Source organism: Bubalus kerabau, chromosome 4, assembly GCF_029407905.1.
Source record: "Bubalus kerabau isolate K-KA32 ecotype Philippines breed swamp buffalo chromosome 4, PCC_UOA_SB_1v2, whole genome shotgun sequence".
NCBI lineage: Eukaryota > Metazoa > Chordata > Mammalia > Artiodactyla > Bovidae > Bubalus > Bubalus kerabau.
In genome coordinates, this window is record NC_073627.1 from 77,911,508 (window position 1) to 77,928,301 (window position 16,794).

General features: G+C 35.5%; 1 long non-coding RNA gene across 5 annotated transcripts in view; it reads left to right on the forward strand.

Annotated features, from left to right (window-relative positions):
- Positions 1-16,794, forward strand: part of LOC129649873 (uncharacterized) — a 181,900-nt gene that overhangs the window by 957 nt on the left and 164,149 nt on the right. Inside the window, exon 2 of one of the 5 annotated variants that reach the window (XR_008713336.1) lies at positions 10,561-11,046. The exons of the other annotated variants lie outside the window; for them this stretch is intronic. This is a non-coding gene — a long non-coding RNA (uncharacterized LOC129649873). Of the gene's footprint in view, positions 1-10,560; positions 11,047-16,794 lie in introns of those variants that run through there. 5 annotated transcript variants of the gene reach the window in all.

A 16,794-nucleotide genomic window follows, 5' to 3' on the forward strand; every position in this document is an offset into this window, starting at 1 on the left:
ATTAGAAAGCGTCTTGGTTCATAGGTCTGCCCAGCCTGAGCCTCCCTCTCAACTTCTACAGTGAATGGCAACTCTCTCCATTTTTTTCCTCCCATGTCTCTTCTATGCTTATAACCTGAGATCAAGTGACCTTACCTGAAGACATGGTGATCTTTCCCTCTATTTATAGAAGTAGACGTAAAAAAAATAAAAAAAAAAAAAGAAAGAAAAAAAGAAAACTTTGTGGTGTATATCCAGAGGCTTTGTACTTATTGTTGTTATTTTTAAAATATTTGTTTATTTGGCTGTTCTGGGTCTTGGTTGCGGCTTGCAGACTCTCAGTTTTGGCGTGTGAGATCTAGTTCCCTGACCAGGGTTTGAACCTGGCCCCCCTACGCTGAGAGTGCAGAGTCTTTACCACTAAATCACTGGGGAAGTCCCAGACCAGAGGCTTTGTACTTTAAATACTCAAAAAAGCCATTTGGGGGGTTTGTTATTTATTTTAATATTCCTGAATAAAGAGACTGGCTAGTGAAGAAAAGACATTCTTTTAAAATTTTAGTTGTGCTAGGCCTTTGAATGATCAGGGATTTTGTGAGAGATTGGAGCTGTCTGAAATGGACTGAAGAGGTATTGCATGCCTCTTTCTGTGGGTGTATTCAAGCAGATATTTGACATAGAGCTGATGCAGGTATTGTAGAAGTAACTGGAACAACAGATGAGAATTAGTGTTTGTGTTCTAAGGTCTTTTCCTGCTTTATGTGGTAAATTTATACATTTAAAAAAATAATAGTAATAGTCATGAATTTCACTTGAGTCTACCTTCATAGTCACCAAATCTTGAGTGAGTGAGTGAAGTCACTCAGTCCTTTTTGACTCTGCTCACCTGGCTTCTCTGTCCATGGGATTTGCCAGGCAAGAATATGGAGTGGGTTGCCATTTCCTTCTCCAAATCTTATTGTGACCCAAGTAACTAATTATTTGGTCAGGCAAAATACTGCCACTAACTGACCAATATTATCAAATAAACCAAATGCTTGAGGTCAGATACTACAAATTCATTTTGAATATTTTAACTCATATTTATATGCAAATATGATTTCTTACTTTAAATTTGTAGGATTCTTTGTTGATAATAGTTAGGGAAGCTGTAGAGTAGGAAAATTGCTGGAAATGTTCAGGCACCTAACTTACTATAGAAGAGAGCAGAATTGAAAGATGAAGGAAAGGGCAAGCTGACTCATAAAGGCTTGAATTTGATTTGTGAGGGTGGAATGAAATATTATTGTGGAGTATGGGACATAACAGTGATACAAATAGGAACAATATGTAGAAGATTTGTGACTGATGTGAGGTAATAGATAATTTTTATGATATAAAATTGATGTAAAAGGGGTCAGCTATAAGAAAGCATTGAAGCTCCGAAGTATCAGAATTGGAAAGAACTTCAAGGAGGCAGAGAAGGGCTTTGAAAAGAAATCGCTTTGAACTCTGTGCACTCTGCAAAATGATGCAATTCAATTCCAAATTCTCTGGCATTTATGCATGAGATTTTAGGGGCAGCCAGTAAAGGGCATCAATATTAATGTAAAATTGTATTTTCAAAAAAACATTCAAGAAACTTTCATTAGACTAAACAAAACATTCTTTTTTTGTGTATGAAATAAAACACTTTAAAAGGCATCGTATTAGCTTTAATGAAATCAAAATTAGTGGCTATTCAGTACTAGTTGGTTCATTATTCATGCCACTACCTTCTTCTGTCGGGTCATTTTTATTTTGTTTTGTTTGAAATGAGGTTTATAAAATATGGTGATGCTTTTTAAGTCTCTTCCACTTGTTCATGATTGGACCAAGCATTTGTAAATAAATGTGAAACTTCTTACGTATCACTAGTTCTTTGGAAATAAAAAATATATTACTAATCCTAGTGGTTTCCAAGAACATGATTAAGTTGACTGTCTGTTGATACCACAAACTTTACTAATTCGATACATTCAATGGTTAAAAAAATAAACTTGACTTTCTTTCATGAAAAGTGGATTAGTAGCCCCAGGATATCTTGACATTTATTTTTAAAGTACAAAATAACATTTTGGCTAGAAGAATATTCAGTGTTCTCTTTTTTCCCTATTTTAGTCTATAGTAAACAGAAAATCATATGAACACAGGGGTAGTCGTTAATGTGAGCTAGCAATCATACGGTTCAACTAATTACCAATATCAGTACTTTTCACTTGATTGCATAGAGCTGTTGTAATCTTCATACAGGACAGAAAGATTTTTAAAGTAGATATGGGTTAATGGTCTCATGCTATCTATATAAATGAATAATTCTATTTTGGCTAGACCTATGATGCAGTATTAAAATTTGCAAAGGCTGAATTTGGGTTGTTAGCAACATAATTGGGCTTTGAGATAATAAAAATTGGATATGGACCAAACCGGGATCCTGAGCAGGATTTCAGAAATAGCAAAAGTTTTTCCAAGTGTAGGATTGTAAAGATATTCCTTTAAAGTGAATGTTTTCTAGTCAAATTTAGAATTAAATTTTTAAAAATTTTTAAAAAATTTAAAAGCTAAATTTAAATAACTTTAAATTGAAGTACAGAAACATACTTCAATTAAAGAGTACCTAGTAATTGTGTTATTTCAAGTGCAGTACTTTAAAGAAAGTTTTCAGTTAATAAACATTACAATAGGCACTTGGTTTATTTCAAGTAAAATCAGTTGTAGAAACAAATTGGAATTTTGCTTGGTTGTTTTCAAGATCAGTTCTTTAGAAATATGCATCATAAAATTTTACATTTCATGCCATGAGGTTAAGAGCAAATTAATAGAAAGTATGTAAAATACAATTGGTGATTCCTTCTTTACTACATTGTGGGTGTTTTAGATTTCTTTTACTTTATATTTGAAATGGGAAACAGAAATGATTTTCCTTCTTAACATGCCAATCACTTGTTACCATAACTAATTTTAAGTTCATGAAAATATATATATATATAATTTTTAGCTTAAATACTTTTTCCAGGACAATGTAAGCAAGGAAAATTACTTAAAATACCAGGTTTTTTTGTTTGGAAGCAGTCCTTAAAGTAAAAAAGTTAAAACTGAATTTTTAATAAACCTATGTATATTATCAAAGATGGAAGAATTATATAAGATACCATGTTTATGCATAAATGTTATAATATGAGAACAGGAGGTGTGTGTATAAAAGAATTTATTAGAACATATCATGGAACATACTGTGTACCTCAGCATTATATGTATATGAGTTAGGTGTTTAATTTGAAAATTCTAGTTGAGAGATTAAAAGTAGAACATCTAAGGACAATGAGTTTCAATAATGTATTTAAGCAGTCTACTAAAATATTACTTCAATTGTAAGTGATGTAAAAATATTGATATTGTTTCCATACTAGGCCTTTGGAATTTGGGGTGTATTTTGTAGTGATCATGCATTTCATTTTAATTATTAAAGTACAGTTGACTTACAATATTACAGTAGTTTCAGGTGTACAACACAGTGATTCAGATTTTTTAATAGATTGTCCTCCATTTAAAGTTATCATAAAATAGTGGCTCTATTGCCTGTGCTGTGCAATATCCTTATATATTTTTATCTTATACATACGTTTTTACCTCTTAATCCCCTATCTCAATATTGGCCCTCCCCCTCCATACCTCTCCCCACAGTTAACCACTAATTTACTGTATCTGAGTCTGTTTGTGATATTCATTGTTTTGTATGTTTTAGATTCTACATATGAGTGAAAATATACAATATTTGTCTTTCTATGACTTTTTTCACCACAAATTGCTATGTCAACAATGCACATTTTAAGTATTCAGCAGTCATGTGTGGCTAGTGGCTTTTCTTGGCAAACATAGTTCTGTACAAAGAAGAGTGTTTCTCAGTGTTAATGGTTGAAGTGGGAGGAAGAGACATTTTCCCTCTGGGTAAATAGTTAACCATCCTGCTTGCACTCAGTTGGAAACAGCAACTTGAATTTATAATAAACAAAACTCATGTAAATATGTAATCTAGCCCTAAATGTCCATTTACAAAATTACTTTAAATTGTTATTTAAGGGTATTCAACTTGAAACTATGCTGACTAAAATAATGCACTTAATATATATTGATATGTCTGAATTATTTCAGTGACATGCATGAGAAAAACAATGGAATATTGAACTAAAGATAGAATTTTATGCCAGAAACTTCATCGCTTTAAGCTCTAAACAGGAATATTTTGCATCAAAGATTAATTTATATGTTACCAACTATCTATGTAGGAGGAATAAACTACAAAAAATACCAGCCAACAGAAACCTTTACATGGTGGTAAAGTTATTCTGTAGAAAGAGCTCATACTAGTAAATTATAAAGAAATAAATTCTGACATTACCTTTCCCACCTGCTGAATGGCCTGGAAAAAGTTATGTAATCTCTCTGAACCTTGAGTTTTCTCTTCTCTGAAATGATTATACCTTCCTTTCAGAACTATGCCAATTAAATATAATCAAAGACACCATTCGAATTTCTGTGAAAAGTTTTGCTGACCACGTATCATGTTTACATATCAAACAATAGATTCTAATACATACTAGTGTTGCTGTTTTCTGAAAATACCTCACTCTGTTGCTGTGCCTCACTTTGGCATTTTGTAGTCTCAGAAAAAAATCTGAAACATATCAAACACTGATTTGATTTAACAACATTATTTGCTTCTAGCAACTTCAGTTCAGTTGCTCAATCACGTCCGACTCTTTGGGACCCCATGGTCTGCAGCATGCCAAGCCTCCCTGTCCATCACCAACTCCTGGAGTTTACTCAAACTCGTGTCCATTGAGTTGATGATGCCATCCAACCGTCTCATCATCTGTTGTCCCCTTTTCCTCCCGCATTCAATCTTTCTCAGCATCAGGGTCTTTTCACATGAGTCAGTTCTTCACATCAGGTGGCCAAAGTATTGGAGTTTCACCTTCAAAAATAGCCCTTCCAATGAACACTCAGGACTGATATCCTTTAGAATGCACTGGTTGGATCTCCTTGCAGTTCAAGGGACTCTCAGGAGTCTTCTCCAGTGCCATAGTTCAAAAGCATCAATTCTTCTGCACTCAGCTTTCTTTATAGTCCAAGTCTCACATCCATACATGACTACTGGAAAAACCATAGCTTTGACTTAAACGAACCTTTGTTGTCAAAGTAATGTCTCTACTTTTTAATATACTGTCTAGGTTGGTCATAACTTTTCTTCCAAGGAGCAAGCCTCTTTTAATTTCATGGCTGCAGTCAGCATCTGCAGTGATTTTGGAGCCCCCCAAAATAAACTCTGTCACTGTTTCCACAGTTTCCCCATCTATTTCCCATGAAGTGATGGGACCAGATGCCAAGATCTTAGTGTTCTGAATGTTGAGCTTTAAGCCAACATTTTCACTCTCCTCTTTCACATTAATCAAGAGGCTCTTTAGTTCTTTACTTTCTGTCCTAAGGGTGGTGTCTTCAGCATATCCAAGGTTATTGATATTTCCCCGGCAATCTTGATTCCAGCTTGAGCTTCATCCAGCCCAGCGTTTCTCATGATGTACTCTATAAGCAGGGTGACAATATACAACCTTGACATACTCCTTTTCTGTTTGGAACCAGTCTGTTGTTCCATGTCCAGTTCTGTTGCTTCCTGACCTGCATATAGGTTTCTCAAGAGGCAGGTCAGGTGGTCTGGTATTCCCATCTCTTTTAGAATTTTCCACGGTTTATTGTGATCCACACAGTCAAAGGCTCTTACATAGTCAATAAAGCAGAAGTAGATGTTTTTCTGGAACTCTCTTGCTTTTTTGATAATCCGATAGATATTGGCAATTTGATCTCTGGTTCCTCTGCCTTTTCTAAAACCAGCTTGAACATTTGGAAGTTCATGGTTCACATACTGTTGAAGCCTGGCTTGGAGAATTTTGAGCATTACTTTACTCTCATGAGTGCAATTGTGCGGTAGTTTGAGCATTCTTTGGCATTGCCTTTCTTTGGGATTGGAATGAAAACTGACCTTTTCCAGTCCTGTGGCTACTGCTGGGTGTTGTGAATTTGCTGGCATTTTGAGTGCAGCACTTTCGCAGCATCATCTTTTAGGATTTGAAATAGCTCAACTGGAATTCCAACACTTCTACCAGCTTTGTTTGTAGTGATACTTAGTTTACTTTTCTTTAATTTCATAAAGTACAAGCTTGGATTATTAGCGTTCCATCTTCTTTTCTTATTTAGGTGTTTAATGCTGTGAATTTTGTTCTCTGCACTGCTTTCACTGCATCCCATAAATTTTAAGTTGTTTTTTAATTTAGTCCAAATATTTATTAATGTTAACATGGTATATCATTCTCCATCACATTACTTTTGGCCTATCTGTATCTACATTTAAAGTGGGTTTCTTATAGTTAACATATGGTTGGATCTTGAGTTTCATTCACCCTGAAAACTTCTTTGTAATTGCTATATCTAGATCAGTAATATTTAATATGGATATTGACATAGAATAGTTACATGTTGACAATGGTTTCCTATTCATTGTACTTGTTTGTGTGTTTTTTTTTTTTTCCTGTTTTCCCATTTTTTTTCTTTCTCAGGTTAATTGAGCATTTTATATGATTCCATTTTCTCTCTTCTCTTAGTTTATTAATTACACTTCTTTTTTTTAAATTAATTTTTATAGTAGTTTTTGGTTGAAAATAAAATCAAAAGGCAGATATAGAGACTTCCCATATACCTCTTTTTCCCACATATGCACAACCTCTCCCGCATCCACATCACTCTTATATATATCACTGTATACATTGTATATAGTACCATAAAGAATATTTTCTTGGTCCTAAATATCCTCTGTGCTTCACTGATTCATACCTGTCCCCACAGCCGCTGGCAACCACTGATCTTTTCATTGTCTTCACAGTTTTACTTTTACCAGAGTGTCTTGTCTTATATTTGGAATCATACAGAATGTAGCCTTTTCAGATTGCCTTTTTTTTTTTTTTAGTTAGTAATAATGCATTTAAGGTTTCTACATATCATTTCATGGCTTAATAGATCATTTCTTTTTAATACTAAGTAATATTCCATTGCCTGGATGTACCACAATTTATTTATTCCTATTCCTTCTCCTACCGAAGGACATCTTGGTTGCTTGAGAGTTTGGTAGTTGTGAATAAAGCTGCAATAAATATCCACATACAGGTTTTTGTGTTGACATATTTTCAGCTATTTTAAGTAAGTACCAATGAGTGTGATTGCTGGGTCTTACAATAAGTGTATGTTTGTTTTTGTAAGAAACTTGTGGGCCGTCTTTTAAAGAGACTGTACCGTTTTAATTCCTTCCAGCAATGAATGAGAGCTATGTCCATGCTCATATCAGTATTCGTGTTGTGAGTGTTCTGGATTTTGGCTGTTCTTGCAGGTGTGTCAGTTCAGTCGCTCAGTCGTGTGCAATTCTTTGCGACCCCATGAATCGCAGCACGCCAGGCCTCCCTGTCCATCACCAACTCCCGGAGTTCACCCAGACTCACATCCATCGAGTCAGTGACGCCATGCAGCCATCTCATCCTCTGTCGTCCCCTTCTCCTCCTGCCCCCAATCCCTCCCAGCATCAGAGTCTTTTCCAGTGAGTCAACTCTTCTCATGAGGTGGCTAAAGTACTGGAGTTTCAGCTTTCGCATCATTCCTTCCAAAGAAATCCCAGGGCTGATCTCCTTCAGAATGGACTGGTTGGATCTCCCTGCAGTCCAAGGGACTCTCAAGAGTCTTCTCCAACATCACAGTTCAAAAGCATCAATTCTTCGGCGCTCAACCTTCTTCACAGTCCAACTCTCACATCCATACATGACCACAGAAAAAACCATAGCCTTAACTAGACGAAGCAGGTGTGTAGTGGTATCTTATTAGTGCTTTATTTTGCATTTCTAATGACATGGTATGAAACATCTTTTCATATGCCTGTTTTCCATCTGTATATTTTCTCTGGGGTATTGATCGTCTTTTCTTTTTTTTTTTTTTTTTTTAACCATGTGCTTTATTTTTTATTTTTTTAATTTTATTTTATTTAACTTTACAATATTGTATTGGTTTTGCCATATATCAAAATGCATCTACCACAGGTATACATGTGTTCCCCATCTTGAACCCTCCTCCTTCCTCCCTCCCCATACCATCCCTCTGAGTCATCCCAGTGCACCAGCCCCAAGCATCCAGTATCGTGTATCGAACCTGGACTGGCGACTCGTTTCATATATGATATTATACATATTTCAATACCATTCTCCCAAATCATCCCACCCTCTCCCTCTCCCAGAGTCCAAAAGACTGTTCTATACATCAGTGTCTCTTTTGCTGATCTTCATTTTTAAAATCAGGTTTGTTTTCTAATGGCTGAGATTTTTATTGAAGTGTAGTTAATGTACAGTCTAAGTTACAGGTGTAAAGCATAGTACTTCACAACTTTTAAAGGTTGCACTCCACTTGTAGTTATTGGAAAATATTAGGTATACTCCCTGTGCTGTGCAGTATCTCCTTGTAGCTAATTTTGTACATAATAATTTGTACCTCTTAATCCTCTTCTCCTTCCATGTCCCTCCCCTTCCCTCACCCTACTGGTAACCACTAGTTTGTTTTCTATATGTGAGTCTGTTTCTTTTTTTTTTGTTATATTCATTAGGTTGTTATACTTTCTAGACTCAACATGTAAGTGAAATCATACAGTAGTTTTGTCCTACTTGTTTTATTTAGCATAATACCCTCCAAGTCCATCCATGTTACTGCAAATGGCAAAATTTTGTTCTTTCCAATGGCTGACTAGTAATCCTGTGTGTCTGTATCTGTCTGTTTTCATTTCAAAGTTGATATATTAATAAGTATGTTTCTTATTTGAACTTAAAGAATGGAATAATATTTGAATTCAGTATGAAAAAATATGCCTTGAGAAGTTATCCTTCAATAGTGAAGGAGAAATAAGACTTCCTCAGACAAACAATATTTTTTTTTTTTTTTGCCAGAGCACTTGCCTTGGAAAAAGCCCAAATGAAAATCTTTAGAGAGGAAGTAAGTAATGTAGAATATATACATGAGACTCTCAGGTCTATGTAGAGGAAATAGCATAGGATGTGGAATGAATGAAGAGTTTTATATCCAGCTGAGGAAAGACACCCAGCAGAGAACACTTGCCCATGATGACCAGGAACTGACAAGGGTGATAGCTTCCCCCCTGCACCAGATGAATTTCAGTTTCCTATCTTACTGTCATCTAGATCAGGGTTCCCCATAAGATCAACCTCCATGATCTTATGCCTGATGATCTTAGGTGGAATTGATGTAATAATAGAAATAAAGTGCATGTTACATATCATGCATTTGAATTATCCTGAAACCGTCCTCATCCTTGCCCCAGGCCCATGGAAAAATTGTCTTCCATGTAACTAGTCCCTAGTGCCAAAAATGTTGGGGACCACTGTCTGTCTAATATCAGTACACATTTCAGCATGGTTTCCTGACCTTTGTTCATCCTCTTATGGAGAATAATTTAGGTTTGTTTTTGGAGAAGCCTTACCTGATACAGGGTCCAAGTGCATGTGATGTATTGAGGTGAGATTTTGAGGGAAAAAAAAAAAAAGAGCAAGGGAATCAGGATGGATCAGGGAAAGACACTAAGTAAGGATGTGGTCTTACCTGGAATCTAACTCAGCCTGAACCCCTGGGACTCCCTGGAGCATAAATGGTTCCACATATCCGTCTTGCCCTGTGACAGATAGGTAGGTCTTTTGTAACCCCAAGGCAGGGAGTCATTACATACAGGATAGCCTCAGACGATGCATAACCTACCATGCAGCATGTCTACTAACCTCAACAAGTTCTAAAAATTTTAGGAGCACGTATTTTAAAACAGGACTGTGATCAATCTGAAGGTGTATTTTTTTCAGCTAACATAAGTTGTGCTCATGTCTTTAAGATGAAATATTTCACTGTATATAAACTCCACCCTATTCTCAAATGTATTCAGTAGCACCTTCATGCTATGATATATTCTGATTGTATTAGAATGATCTCTAATTATGGATGTAGTAGTCATTTTTCTGTATCACCTCAGTAGCTTGTAGAGCTTGTAGCAGTATAGGGAGTACCATTTCACTCTCTTCTTACTATCTTTAGGCCAAATGTTACCTGGCAGCTGCTCACTGAATCAATTATGAGCTTACTGAGATGGAGGGCAAAGACAGTCATCACTGGAGAGTTCAATCATGTTTTCTGTTCACTGTGCCAATCATTTCCTTTCTTTTCATCAGTTTCCTTTAAAGGGAAACACTCCATATCAACTGTTCTTGTTAATGTTACTTCTGCTTTACCTTATAACACACAGGCTTCTAAGATAAAACATCCCCAAATTTATTAAAAGCAAATCTCCAAGTGATGTGGGACCCACTAGTTAAATATAAACTAAATAGTCACTTTCAAAAGAAAAATCCCTTGTTGCTGAAGATCTTTAAATGATCCTATTTTAAATTTTGGTATTTTCTCCCATTATCACAAATTCTCCAGTGTTGGCAGAAGACTCTTGAGAGTCCCTTGGATTGCAAGGAGATCAAACCAGTCAATCCTTAAAGGACGTCAGCCCTGAATATTCATTGGAAGGACTGATGCTGAAGCTGAAACTCCAATACTTTGGCCTCCTGATGTGAAGAACTGACTCATTTGAAAAGACCCTGATGCTGGGAAAGATTGAAGGCGGGAGAAGAAGGGCATGACAGAGGATGAGATGGTTGGATGGCATCACTGACTCGATGGACATGAGTTTGAGCAGGAAGTTGGTGATGGACAGGGCAGCCTGGCATGCTGCGATTCATGGGTCGACTGAATGATTGAACTGAACTCCACCATAAACACGTACATATGTTGAGTTAGTGCAGATCCCTTCATTCCATCTAAAGGTGACTTACTTATGCCCATTCTTTTCAGTTTAACCCAAATTGAAATTGCATTTCAGCAAACTTATATGCCAATAAAAGAGCATAACTTTGAGCTGACTCTGAAATCTCTTAATTCTTTATGTGGGCTGATAGAAAATAATCTGTTTACTTAGAGTTGAAGACCCTCCCATAATTGCTCAACTATGTTTTTGTAGAAAGTAAATGAGAAATAATTTGTAAATTGTGAGTGAACAGTTCAATAATGTAAGATGGACTTCTGAAATATAGAATGGGAATTACATTTTTGCTTCACAGTATGATTTTTTTTTAATTTACTGACTTGTTAAGTTGAAATTTGTTGTCTTTACTGAATAGACAAATCTGAGTTTTAAAATTTGTTACCCAGTTAGGAAAATTCTCTATTTAGGGTACTAAAGATTTTACTTTTTTTTGGAGTTGGGAAGCTTTGTTTTCCCTTATCATGTGTTACAGAAATAGTATGTGAAAGACTATATTGGATTTGTTCACAGGAGTTTTAGAAGTCAATATCTCCTACAAAGCAGCATATGACAGTTATAGGTAATCTGTTCTGCCACTTCTGAATTGCTATTTAAGTGAAGGTGTAAATAAGCTGACTTTTTCCCATGATGGGCCAGTATATTTTAATGCTAGGAGAAAGTGCTGAGCAAATTAAGAGAAGTTATAGTATTCCGTATTCTCAAATGAGTTTGTCAAGAGAGAATATGGATTCAGGAGTTCATGGTAACATGGCTTTTATTATTTTGGAGTGCACTGGTAGCTTTGGCCACAGAACATCATGCATCTACCTCTACTCTAAATTTTGTAGTTCACTTTTTCATAAAAATTGTGACAAATTGTGTGATGGTTAGATTGATATTTAGTATTTATTGATTTAATATTAATATTTAACAATATATCAATTAACATTATATAATCTTAATATTAGTAATCAACACTATATTATATAATATTATATCTAATATGTTAATATTATATTAACTATATAATATTAATATATTGATAAAATATTAATATTAATAATAATGAAGTGTGTAGACTTTCCCTTCTCCAGGGGATCCTCCCAACCCAGAAATTGATCCCAGGTTTCCCACATTGTAGGTGGATTCTTTACCAGCTAAGCCACAAGGGAAGCCCAAGAATACTGGATTGGGTAGCCTATCCCTTCTCCAGAGGATCTTCCTGACCCATGAATTGAACTGGGGTCTCCTGCGTTGCAGGTGGATTCTTTACCAACTGAGCTATCAGGAATCCCCAATTTAATATTAAATATTTTTAATAAGTATTGCAATTTTCAGTGTTAGTTACTACAGTGATATAATTGTTTTATCTAAACGATATGGAATCCAGTTCTACTAACCCACATTCACATTTTACATATAACAAATATATGTAATGTACATACGTACTTGTGTGTAAATACATAGGTGTTTTATTTCCTTTGAAATCCAGTCACTAAATAGAATGTTCTTGCTTGGTTTGAAATATCAGTTAGGTATAGTACGTAAGAAGTCAGAGCTTTAAAAATTGATAGATTCTCAAAACAGATCGAAAGAAAAAAGGTAGAAACCAAATATAAGTCTTTTAATAAAGTGGTAAATAAATTGGAGAAAGAGTAAATATAAATAGATTTTCAAGTATAAAATATATACACGTATTTAATATATAAATGTATTAAAATCTATACTCAGTTCAGTTGCTCAGTCATGTCTAACTCTGTGACCCTAAGTCTTGCAGCACGCAAGGCTTCCCTGTCTATCACCAACTCCCAGAGCTTGCTCAAACTCATGTCCATCAAGTCGGTGATGCCGTCCAAACATCTCATCCTCTGTCATCCCCTTTTCCTCCTGCCTATAATATATCCCAGCATCAGGGTATTTTCCAGTGAGTCAGTTTCTTCACATCAGGTGGCTTAAGTATTGGAGCTTCAGCATCAGTCTTTCCTATGAATATCCAGTACTGATCTCCTTTAGGATGGACTGGTTGGATCTCCTTGCAGTCCAAGGGACTCTCAAGAGTCTTCTCCAACACCACAGTTCAGAAGCATCAATTCTTCTGTGCTCAGCCTTCTTTATGGTCCAGCTCTCATATCCATACATGACTACTGGAAAAACCATAGCTTTGACTATACATACCTTTGTTGGTAAATTAATGTCTCTGCTTTTTAATATGCTGTCTAGGTTGGTCATAGCTTTTCTTCGAAGGAGCAAGTGATTCCATTTCAAGGCTGTAGTCACCATCTGCAGTGATTTTGGAGTCCAAGAAAATAAAGTCTGTCACTGTTTCCATTGTTTCCTCATCGGTTGCCATGAAGTGATGGAACTAGATGCCATGATCTTGGTTTTTTGAATGTTGAGTTTTAAACCAGCTTTTTCACTCTCCTCTTTCACTTTTGTCAAGAGACTCTTAAGTTCCTCTTCACTTTTTGCCATCAGGGTGTTGTCAGCTGCTTATTTAGGTTGTTGATTTTCTCCTGGGAATCTTGATTCCAGCTTGTGCTTTGTGCAGTCTGGTATTTTGCATGATGTACTGTGCATATTAAAGTTAAATAAGCAAAGTGACCATGTACAGCCTTGAAGTACTTTTTTCCCAATTTGAAACCATTCGGTTGTTCCATGTCTGGTGCTAACTGTTGCTTCTTCACCTGCATACAGATTACTCAGGAGGCAGGGGGTCTGGTATTCCCATTTCTTTCAGAATTTTCCACAGTTTGTTGTGATCCACACAGTCAAAGTCTTTGGCATAGTCAGTGAAGCAGAAGTAGATGTTTTTCTTGAATTCTCTTGCTTTTTTGATGGTCCAGCGGATGTTGGCAATTTGATCTCTGGTTCCTCTGCCTTCTAAATCCATCTTGAACATCTGGAAATTCTTGGTCAACATTCTGGTGAAGACTAGCTTGGAGAATTTTGAGCATTACTAAGAAACAAGATATTCTAAGTATAAAAGTAGACTTTGTGATAGAAGAATGCCTGAAGACTTTAGGACTTGTAGCCACAAAGATGGTTAAATAACAAGGACTGTGGATTTTATGTTGAAACAGACATGAAAAGAGATAGTAGTTTTAAACCTTGAATTAATTTTGCTAAATAAGCACATGAAAAAATTGGTTAATTTCACCTCATTACAAAATAAATTACTCTGTTTGTTCATAGTGATTTCTTTAGTAGCCTTTTAAATATCTGTAGAATCTATAATGTTCTTTATCTCATTCTTTAGGTTATAATATTGCTATTTCTCATTTTCCATGATTAGTCTATCTAGATGTTTATCAATTAAACTTTTCAGAATATGAAATTATGGGTGTGTTCATTTTCTGCACTGTTTTTCATTTCCTAATTCATTAGTTTCTGTGTTCATTCTTTCTTTTTTCTAAGTGATTTGCTTTTGTTCTTTTTTATTTTTAAAATTATCATTATTTTATTTTTGGCTGTGTCAGGCCTTAGTTGCCACACACAGCATCTTTTTCGCAGCATGAAGAACCTTTCTTTGTGGCGCCCCGGGGCCTCACTAGGTGTGGCTTAGGGCCTCCGGAGCCTGTGGACACTGTGGTTGGCAGTGCCCAGGCTCCTAGTTGTGGCTTGCGGGCTTAGTTCCTCCGGGGCACATGGGATCTTAGTTCCCTAACCAGGGATTGAACCCACGTCCCTTGCATTGTAAGGTGAATTCTTAACTACTGGGCCACCAGGGAAGTCTGTGTGTTTTTTTTTTTGTTAAGTTGATATTTAGATTATAGATTTAATACTTTTTTTTTCCCCTAATGGGAGCGCATGAAACTGTACATTTCCCTCTTAGAACGACGGGGCTTCTGTGGTGGCTCAGGTGGTAAAGAATCCACCTGCAATGCAGGAAACCGGAGTTCAATCCCTGGGTTGGGAAGGAATCTTCCCAAAAGGGAATGGCTACCCTCTCCAGAATATGATTTCCCTTTTGACCATTCACTTATTTAGATGTTTGTTGCTTAATTTCCAAATGTTGAGGTTTCTTGGAAATCTCATTATTTTAAATTTCATTGCATTTTTTATCAGAGAACAAACTTTATATTTCAACATTGAAATAATTTACTGACTGTATTTTATGGATCATCATGTATCTTAGTTGTTCTTGAAAAGAATTGTACTTTGCAAATACTTGATATAATGTTTTATAGATATCAATTTTATTTTATTATTTATATTATGCATATTTTATATATTTTTGAAAGGAAATAATGAATTTTTATTAGAAATTAGTGAAAATAAATATTAATTTTTTAATTGATTTTTTTATTGAAGGATAATTGCTTTACAGAATTTTGCTGTTTTCTGTCAAACCTCAAGATGAATCAGCCATAGGTACACATATATTCTCTTCCTTGTGAACCTCCCTCCTATCTCCCACCCCATTCTACCCCTCTAGATTGATACAGAGCTCGTTTGAATTTTCTGAGCCATACAGCAAGTTCCCATTGGCTACTTGTTTTACATATGATAATGTAAGTTTCCATGTTACTCTTTCCATACATCTCACCCTCTACTCCCCTCTCCCATGTCCACGAGTCTGTTCTCTCTGTCTGTTTCTCCATTGCTGCCCTGTAAATAAATTCTTCAGTACCATTTTTCTAGATTCTCTGTATGTGCTTTAGAATATGACATTTATCTTTCTCTTTCTGACTCACTTCACTCTGTATAGTAGGTTCTAGGTTCATCCACCTCATCAGAACTGACTCAAATGTGTTCCTTTTTATGGCTGAGTAGTATTCCATTGTGCATATGTGCCACAACTTCTTTATCCATTCATCTGTTGAGGGACATCTTGCATCTTATATTTTATTGCTTGGTTTTCTTATGCTTGTGAAGTCGTGTATATCAAGGACAGAGGGAAGTTAAACACATCCAAATAGGAGGATGGTTTTCTCTATTTCACCATTTACTCCTACCTGTTTTGCTTAATGTATTTTGAAATTCGGTTGTTAGGTGTGTACACTTCAGGAAACATAATTTATTTTATTTAATTTATTTTTTTAAATTTTATTTTATTTTTAAACTTTACATAGTATCAGGAAACATAGTTTAAAACAAAATCTCTTGACAATCTATCAAACCTCTCCATAAAAGTACAGGAAAAACAAAACTACTGCTAGTGAATAAACTTTAACCCAACTTGTGATGGGCATCATAGGCAATTCACAAAACAAACTGCAGACATAAAGTGATCTCATTCTTTTATATAGTTGAGCAGAGGTAACCTGCTCAATACATGTTTCAAACATGTATTTGAGATAAGTGATAACTCATGGAAGCCTTTGTCATATATAGTTTGTCACATATAGTTTTTGTCACACATGGTTCATCCTATACATCTGGTAATAGGACAGCCTTTTTGCTTGCTAACTGCCTTTATCTAAAGGAAAATGAATTGCTCCCACCTTTATGATGGGCAAAAAGTTTCTAACCTGGAGTCAGTTGCAGTAAGGTTTCTATCCTCCCAAGGAGAATGGGAGGGAGAGGTGCTGTCTCCCTTGATGATTATATTTCCAGATGGCTTACAGACCCTTGAGGAAAAGATTTCTGGACTGTAAAACTGGCAAGGGGTTTCTTGATCTTCTAAAAATTTTTAAATATATCTTGAAAGGGCAAAGAAAAAAAATTCTCAATTATGAACTTTCTAATGAAATGCTCTAAGAATGTAATGGGGAGAACAGACTTCACTTGTCTTCTTTCACCAGAGAAAATTTATTTTTATTTATTTAGATTTGTATTTAACCTAATAATACACTTTTAGTTTATGTCTTCTTAACTAATTAAGTGACTATTTAACTTCTTGAAATCATTTTATTTAGTTGTAAACT